The following is a 9586-nucleotide window of genomic DNA, read 5'->3' as shown; positions in this document are numbered from 1 at the left end:
TGCCATATCAAATGCTAAATTTATTTGTCACTTTGTTAAATATGCCTAAAAAATTGCCTTCCACTGGGTCAAATGCTAAATGCACTTGTCATTTGGTGAAATATGTCAAAAAAATTGCCCTCAGCAGGGCACTTCCACCAGCAATGCATGAAAGTGCCCTTTTCCTATAGCCTTGCCAATGGAGTAACTTGTTAAAATGTTGGTTTTGCAAAATCAATATGTAAAAATGTACGCCAGGACAGTTTTAATTTGCATTCTTTTATTATGAATGAGGTTAGACACATTTTATATATATGTTTAATTTATATTGTTTTTAAAACTAACTGTTAATGACTTCTGCTCATATTTCTATTGGGTTGCTGGTCTCTATTGATTTCTAGAATCTCTTTAAATATAATTAATATTACATCCTTGGCTATGATATGAATTGTTAGGATTTTTCCAATCATTTGACATATGTCTTTGCTTACACTGTTTTATTATTGTTATTGTTGTTGTTTTGCCAAGCAGAAGTTTTAAATTATTATGAGTTCAAATTCCTTAAAACACATATTGTGTTTCTGGATTACCAGGAGAAGGATTCTGTGGTGTTAGAGTGAACAGGTAGCTTTGAGAGTTTATACTTCAAGACTCCCCCCTCTATTACTACAGAAAAAGGGAAAGACTCTCTTTTTAATGTATGCACAAGCATTCCTCTCCCTGCTGCTTTGGGGATCAGAGCACAGACTTTGAAATCAGACTGCTTGGGTTGAATATTGGCAGTTCCTTATTAGCTGATGATCTTGGGCAGGTGTGTACCTCAGTTTCCTCATCAGCAAATGGGAATAAAAAAAGGACATGTGTCTTAGAATGGCTGGAATTAAATGAGCTATGTAAAAGCTTAGTACATTGCCCAGCACATAGTAAATGTTTGCCCTTGTTCTGTCACTGTGAGCAAATGCTAATGAGCCCACCTGCCCAACATTTGCTTTCACCAGCTATAACACCTCTTTCTGGTTCATGAGAACCTTGGGCTTCCTTGCTTCATTCTGTCACAAGATACAGCTCTTGCCCATGAAGAGAAGCACGCACTTTTAGAAGGCAATTTTGAAGATCCTTGTAGAGCTTTGTTCCCATTGGGCCCTTAGTCATTTTTCAAATCTTTTCTCCCTGTTTCCCTCTCTGACAGTACCCTGAGAGACCTCAGTTCTGCTCCCAGCAGTCCCTCTGGTGGTGGGACCTTTTCCCTTAGGGAGATGTCATTTGCTGGAGCTTTCTGAACTCTGCTCTCACTAGATCTTATCCAGACTCCCTGGAGCATGCTCATGACGTCCAGCAAGGGTTTGCTTGTCAAATACAACTGGAGCAATGCCAATGCACAACTTGTATTTTGTGGGTATTACCTGAACACAGCTTTACTGAAAATTTCTGGTTTTCATTATTTGGATTTCCAGGATAAGCAGTAAGAGATTCCAGATGACGCTCCCACTGTGCCCCGCTGGAACTGGTGTTCATTTGTTTTTCTATAGATTTTCTTTTAAGGACTTATATTGTAGTTTTAATTTTTTGGCATTCCTTACAGCATCAAGCATAGTACAAAATAAATGGTGGTTGAGTGAAGGATCTTCCATGAGAATTGCTGACTGAGGCCATGCCCTTCCTCCAAGTTCAGATCTGCAGCAGGTAATTCTAAGGGACCACTGGAGAGTCAGGGCACCCTGACCCTTCGCACTGAGTTCCTTCTGTGTTGTTGGCAGCCTTGTCCCTGTGTAGCTTCACAAAGTTCCACAACCACCGCAGAACAGAAGTTCATGACCTGGAAGTGACAAGAAATTTTCTCTCTTGGTTTTTTATTCAGTTTTGAAAAAGAAGAACTCCCAGGACATTTAGTAGTCTGGGAATTCATTGTGTTTCATGGCAGATTTTTCATTTTTCATTTGCCTTTTCTCCCCATCTACAATTTTTGATCATTTACGTTGTTTTAAGCACCAAACTACAGTGCTAAATCCTTTCCATAAATAACTATTGTTCTCTTTACAGCATATTCTGAGAGGTAGCTATGACTACACTCATTTTATAAATAAGGAAACTGGAATGCAGAAACATTTATATAATTTTCCCAAAGCCATATGGCTAATAAATGGCAAAACTGGAATTTCCATTTAGGCAGTATGACTCTAGAATTCTACTACCTACAAATTCTTTATTCTTCTGTTCTGTTGTTTTGATACTTAAGATAACTTAGGACTACATAAATAACTCTGCCGTTAGCCTCAAAATTGCACTTTAAATTACACAAGTGGACAGGAGAATGAGTAGGATTCTAGAAATCCCAAGAAAGATCTGTTTGGGTTAGGAGTAGCTGTGGTAAATGTCACTTGGTGTGTAGTTGAGAAAGCTAAGCTGGCAGTGAATATAGTCAGTGATGATAATAATAACTAAGAGTTGGTAAGTGCTTACTATTTGCCTAACACTTTTCTAAGAACTTTGGCATTTACTCATTTGACCCTAACAATACCTTATGAGATGGGCTGTACTATCTCAGCCTTATCGGATGAGAAATCTGAGGTCAGAGAGACTAAGTATTCTGACCAAGGGCACAAGGCTAGTAAGTGGTAGAGCTTAGTGTTTCCCAGGCAATTGACCTGGGATGTACTTCCTCACCCCTTGTGCTTTCTTTTTGTCCTGCGATGTTGAGCAAATGTGAATAAACCCATTGGCCTGGCAGTCTGCATCCATCCATAACTGGATTGCAGTGGTAAGAGATTTGATTCATAGCCTTGACTGGAATGGAACCACTCTCTTTGTATCCAAAGAGAATAAGAAACACTTAGAAAATCACAACATAGAAATGTGTGTATTTTTAGAGAACATGGAATAATCTCAGAATAGTAAGATCATAGTTTCAAGTTGTGTTTAGGAACTGCTTTTGTTAAAGAGCAGCTTCACATTTTAAAAAGAATTGCATATACAAATGATAGGGATGCAGCCATTTAAGGCATGAGACAGTATACTCATATTTTATGATCCCCAAATGTCTATAACCTCTATCTCTAAAGCATATTCTCAGGCTTTCAAGCAGTAATGATGTTCTATTTCTACAGCAATAATTTAAAAAGACAATATGCCTCACCAGGTGAGGTCAAGGAATATTAGTATATTTTCACTTCAGTCTGTTATTCTTTGTTGGTTTAGTTTCTAGTGATTTGCTCACTCGTGACTTACAGAATATCGGTAAAGGAAAACAAGAACCAAAAGATGGCTAATTACTAAAATAACCTATTTCTTTCCGCACTGAAGAAAGAATTGTACTCAGTGCAGGATGTCAAAGATTTAAAAAAAATATGAAGGCTAAACACATCTGTTTCTTTGTTTGCTTTAAGAATAGATTCCTTTTTTTTCCCTATTGATTTCACAAGGTAAGGCAACGAAAGAATACAGAGAGTCTTCATAAAGTAATTCAAAATAACAACACGTTTCCTCTTTCTCCATTATTGTCCTCCTCTCTATTCAGCCTGCAACAGTTAGAAAAAGCCTTTTGTGTGATGAGCACTCTACTTGGCCTTTGTAGATCTACAAAAGAAATATGGACTCTGTCCTAGGAGGCTTACAGTCTAAAGCTGTTTGAATTATACTTAATTAATTAAAATGTAAAAAACTCAACATATATCTTATGATTTTTCTTTGCAAAACAAACAGCCATCTCGACATGAAATTAAATTGGCTGATTTAAGAATGTCACATATGCATAATGCATAGATATGTATGTCCACTTGTGTGCATGTTGTTATTTATTGCTGAATTGCATAGGGCATTATATGGCCATAATATCAACCGTGGATACAGGACAAATTAGTTTGGGAACAATATGACAACAATTGCATCGCTATGTTAAAATTTTTAAACTGTATTAGTGCAATAATTGCAAAATTGTTGTTTTCTTTGAATTTTGGCTGATATATAGAGTGTAAGTTAGGTAATATTTGTCAGTACAGATATACTGAAGATGAACTTAAATATAAATTTCTTATATACTTCATTTTCATCTATCAGAATGTTTTCTATCGATTACTCTTTTTCATCTGAAACCTTGTTGTGATGTTTAGGTAGTCACTAATCAGCTTTTCCAACTTGTTTTAACCACATTGCACATGTAGAAAATTGCTGGAAGATACCATTTGACTATTGACTAGCAGAGGCATCTCTAGCTTGCAACCACATTGTTTATACATGAATGAATAGACTCCTCTTCCTTCTCCTTTTCAGTATCTTAATCTTTGTCCCTATGCAATCCCAAGTGCTCATTCAAAGAACTACTAACAAAAAGATCTAGGAGAAAATCTGGTGAACAAATCAACCTTATGCTTATTCAAATGGTACCATGTTAGGTTCTATAGAATGAGAGAAATATATGTGTAATCTTTTACTGCTATAATATATCCAAAAAAAATAACTAGTTAGAGAACAGAACTCTTAGCAAATTAACAGGAGCCAGCAATTCAATATGAAGCTATTTCGTGCCAGCTGTGTGACATAAATGAAGTACAGGTTCAAGATGCTCAGAAGGTTACTCCATTATGACTTGGGGACCACAAGGTAAGGGGCAGCATCTCAGAGGAATAGGAGCTTAGTCTAGATTCTGAAGGAAGAGTGAGATTTGCAAGAGAGTTATTTTCATTTAATTTAGGCAAAAGATTAAGTTATAATTTATGCTTGTAGATAATTCCATCTAAATACAATTTCCAGTCCTTTAAATGTTCATATTCATTCTCTGTCCAGCCATGCCAGCTTCCAAATAATACTGAATCAAAAGAAAGTTTCAATCTTTCTGCTCTTGCATTATTGAACACTTTGAATATTCCCCAGGCCTACTCTTTCTGAAAACACTTTCCTACCATATGCAACTGTCTGAGAAAAATCTACTTGTATGCAGTAGATTGCTGTTATTCATTATTCATTACAACATTATTTAGTTGAACAACCTACCAAAGAAAACTTGGTTCTGTAGGGGGAAATGTACAAACTCAGAGAACTAAATTATTTTACTATAAATGCTTTAAAAGGAGCAAGCTTTATGGTCCTCATTATTTGGTCTATGCTGAGGAAACTAGTTTTCTCCAATGGAAAATAAGCCATAAAGGACAGACGCTATGTGATCCAGGGTATTCAATAAAAGCTGGAGATGTAGATTCTGCCAGCAGTGCACTAAATAGATAAGAAAAGATCATTAAAAGTTTTATAGTTCTCAATCAAATAATAAGCATTTATTGGGTAGTTACTATTTGCCTAGGACTGTTTTAATTTCTAGAAACACATTTTATCAGTCATAAAATACTGACATAGTGTGTTGCTTTCTGACTTTTTTTTAGCATGTTGGGGTGAACAACTTCTTTTTTATGAGTGTCCCTCCAAATCTGCTGTTGCTTGTTTCTCCTTACTCCAGGAGGAAATCATGGGCAGATCCTTTAGCTTCTCTGTGTACTCTCAGGTAATACAATGTCCAATCCCGTCTAATATCAGAACTTCAAGCAATCACCCAATATTAAATGTCTTCCATCTCTCAGTTCCTTTCACTGTCTTTTTCACCCCACCTGCTATTCCCCTGAGATATTCTTCTACCTCCTGTTGACCCCCTGAGTTGGTGCATCAGAAGGGACACTGTTCTCTCAAGATGGCCTGATAGGATCCATGGAAAATTCATGCGTCCTTTACCTTGATGATTCAGGATAAGGAGAGCACCCTAAATTAGCCAACTCTCCTTGTTGTAACATCAGAGCATCTTTAATGTAGCATTACTAGTTTCTGGGTTTCTCAAAGGCAAGGGGACCCACATAAAGTGCTGGGCAGTTCTCTTGAAATATTCTTCACTTGGCTTATCTTACCCTCTGGTAGGGGACAGATCCTCATGAAATACTGACAGTTCTTCCCATAGACCTATTTTCTACCTGCCTTTAAAAAATGATTAGATTATTAAATAGTCTAATTGTAGATAAGGAACTAATGGTTACAGAGTGAGTTTTGAATCTCTTAGCATGTGTTTTATAGGTGGGCTTGCAGCTCAATTTAGGATCTGGGAGTACCTGGCATGGGCTTTATTGTTCTTGCTCTTTGAGCTACAGTAACAACAAAATACATTGCATTTAGCATATTCTTCTACATAGTTTACATTTTCTTCAGAGTGATAACTACTACCTTTACAGTTAAATCTTTATAATTCCTTCCTAATGAGATGAAAAATGACCATGGAAATATTTTGTACCAAAGTTCATTATATTTGTTCTAACAAATCTTAAGTCCTGCCTTATGTAAATATATTAGCCAGTTTTCTATTACAAAGAGACAAATGTACCATATTGGTGATCATCTGTGAAAAGTGTTGTCATTAATTTATTACCCAGGAGATATTTTTTAAAAGTAATCAAACTTAATGCATTGTTTTATGTTAAATGTGACATGTTAATCATTAGTAAGAAATTAACACTTTTGAAAGAAATTGCTGTGGAGAGAATACTCTGAATATGAAATTTTTCATTTATATTTTCATTCGTATTTTACATTCATGTTATGAAATATTTGATTAGAAGCAATCTGTGACACATGTAACCATTCTCATATCTGTTCACTTAAATATTTTAGAAATGAAATTTTCCAACTGGTTCTGAAAATCTTCCAAAGAAATCCATTTCTTTTAAATCTGAACACTTTGTAAAAATATGCAAATGCATATTTTTAGTGTTTCAGTACAACTGGCTGATTTTAAGGAAGATAAAAATTTACAAGATGAATTCTCAAATATGAAATTGGCGTTTAGGATTAAAAAATGTGTCGGGATTCAGTAAGCACAGCCAAGGAGAGCTTCTGCCTTACCTCCACGTATCTTTGTGAGGTATGGAGGTGTGTTTTTCAAGCTAAGACTGTCATTGTAGCTAATATCCAAATAAGATGAGTTTTGAATCAGAACTTTGAATTATGGTCTCCCAAAGTGTTAAAATAATATTTTGAATTAATAAAATATTGAATCATTTTTCTTTCACCAAAAATGTTAATGATAATTTTAAGTGGCTGCAGAAGGTTTTTGAATTGATAATGAAATAACTTATCAAAATTATGATTAATATATATCACTGTTTTAAACCTTTTTTATGTGTTATACATTGGTAAAATATTTGTACAGTCATTTGTGGGTAAAGGAAACATATAAATAAATAAATTTATATGCAAGCATTGGTATATGTGCCCAATTTTCACTGATGTAGCACATAATAAGAAATCTTTTGAAGGGCCCTGGTCTTCATTAGCTGGAGAGACTGCTCTGAAATGTAAGCTCATTCTCTTCATGTAATTCTTTGCTTCTAATTCTTTGTGGCTCTTCACTGCTTACAGGATAGATGCAAACTCCTTAGCATGACACACATGGCTTTTCATGGCCTGACTTCTGCTTATTTTTTCTACTATTGTCTCTGGCCATGTTCTCCCTATGTCCTTCCTTCCCACTATACTGAACTATTTGTAGTTCTCTAAACTGACAATACTCTCTCTCATATCCCTCCTGTCTCCATGTTTTTGCAAATGTTGCTGTCTCAACCTGAAACTCACACCTGTATCTTATCACTCCTGCCTCCTTCATACTCCCAGGGTCTTCCTGTAATGGATTAACATTTATACATTCCTCAACATGTCCTCACTTTTCCCAATTCTATTATGTCACCTATCACCCTGCATACATAAAACCTTTTGCTCATGTTTCTTTCTCACTAGATTGGAAGTTCCTATGGAAGCAATATATGTGCTGAGTCTCTGTACCTCTGGAACCTTGGCTGCATATATTAATATTTTATAATAATAAACATTTGCTGAATATATACGATGGGTCAGACATTGTTAAGTGGTTGTATTTTAGGTTGGATTATGTAAGCCTCACAATTACACTAGAAAACATATTTTCATCAACTCCATTTTACAGGTAGTGAAACTGAGGCACAGAGAGAATAAATAACTTCGCTGAGGAAACACTGATATTAGGTGGCAGAAGTGGAGTTTAACTGGGCAGTTTAGCTCCAGGGGCATGTCCTTAGTAAGTCTAAGTGTAACAGGCTAAATAGTGGCCCCCAAATGATATATTTAAGCCCTATGCCCTGATACCTGTGAATGTGAACTTATTTGGAAATAGGGTCTTTGCATATATAATTAATGTAAGGTTCTTAAGATGAGATCATCCTAAAATTAGGGTGGGCCATAGACCCAATGAAGAGTGCTTTCACATAAGAAAGAAAAGAAGATACAGAGAGATTCAAAGAAGGCTGTATGGAGATGGAGGCAAAGATTGGAGTGATTCAGGAGCTACCAGAAGTTGGAAAAGGCAAAGAAGAGTTCTCCTCAAGAGTTTTGCAGAAAGAATCTTTTAGGATTGAAAAATGAGTGTCAGGATTCAGTAAGCATAGTCGAAGGAGGTGTACTAGTCCATTTTCACACTGCCATAAAGAATTACATAAGACTGGATAATTTATAAAGAAAAAGGGTTTAATTGACTCACAATTCTGCATGGCTGGGAGGCCTTAGGAAACAGAATCATGGTGGAAGGTGAAGAAGAAGCAGGACACATTGGCGTCCAACATGGCAACAGGAGAGAGAGAGAGTGAGTCAGGGGGGAACTGTCAAACACTTTTAAACCATCAGATCTTGTGAGAACTCACTCACTATTATGAGAGCAACATGGGAAAACTGCCCCCGCGATCCAGTCACCTTCACCAGGTTCCTCCCTCCACACATGGGGATTACAATTCAAGATGAGATTTGGGTGGGGACACAGAGCCAAATCATATCAGGGAGCTTCTGCCTTGGCTCCATGTATCTTTATGAGGTGTGGAGGTGTGTTTTTCAAGCTAAGGCAGCCATTGCAACTAATATCCAAATAAAGAGCTTTTGGAGAGCCTGGCCCTGCTGACATGTTGATTTTGAACTTCTGGTCTTTATAACTGCAAAACAACATAAATTTCTCTTGTTACAAGTCACCAAGGTTGCGGTAATTTGTTATGGTAGCCTGAGGAGACTAATGTGCCAATTTATGTTGTTTCTAAGAGCCATCAACAAATATTTTTGAATGAATGAATGATTCGATTAATGGTGAATGAATAAAATTTTTGACTGTCTCATGTTCCAGGCACTATGGTAGAAATAAAATAGAAAGATTATTAAAACTCACTCACTTTTTCCTCAATGATCTTACTGTCCACTATCTTCCAAGTCATTATCTTACCCTGCTACTCTCCTCATTGAGCTTTCTATTATCTTTTGCCTCATCCAATACAAGACCCCACTAATGCCTCTCTTTGTCTTTCCTTTCTTCTCTGCAAATTACCTTCACTATTTCTGCTAGAGTTATTTTTCTAAAGATTCTTTCCTACGTTTAAAATAATAAAGTCTGAAATTGTTAGCATATCATTCAAGGCCCCTTTAATCTGAATCTTTCCATGACGCATCTTCCTACGTGTGTGCAGGCATCTTTGACAATTACTATAAACATCTAGTGCCCACCTGTTTAAGTCACCCTCAGCTTGGACTTGGGTCACCACGGTTGCTTTCCAACTGGCCTGTTAACTTGTATGTG

This window comes from Aotus nancymaae, unplaced genomic scaffold, assembly GCF_030222135.1.
Source record: "Aotus nancymaae isolate 86718 unplaced genomic scaffold, 86718_ANA_hifiasm-v0.15.2.pri h1tg000011l, whole genome shotgun sequence".
Classification (NCBI taxonomy): domain Eukaryota; kingdom Metazoa; phylum Chordata; class Mammalia; order Primates; family Aotidae; genus Aotus; species Aotus nancymaae.
Note: the sequence above shows the minus strand (reverse complement) of the source record.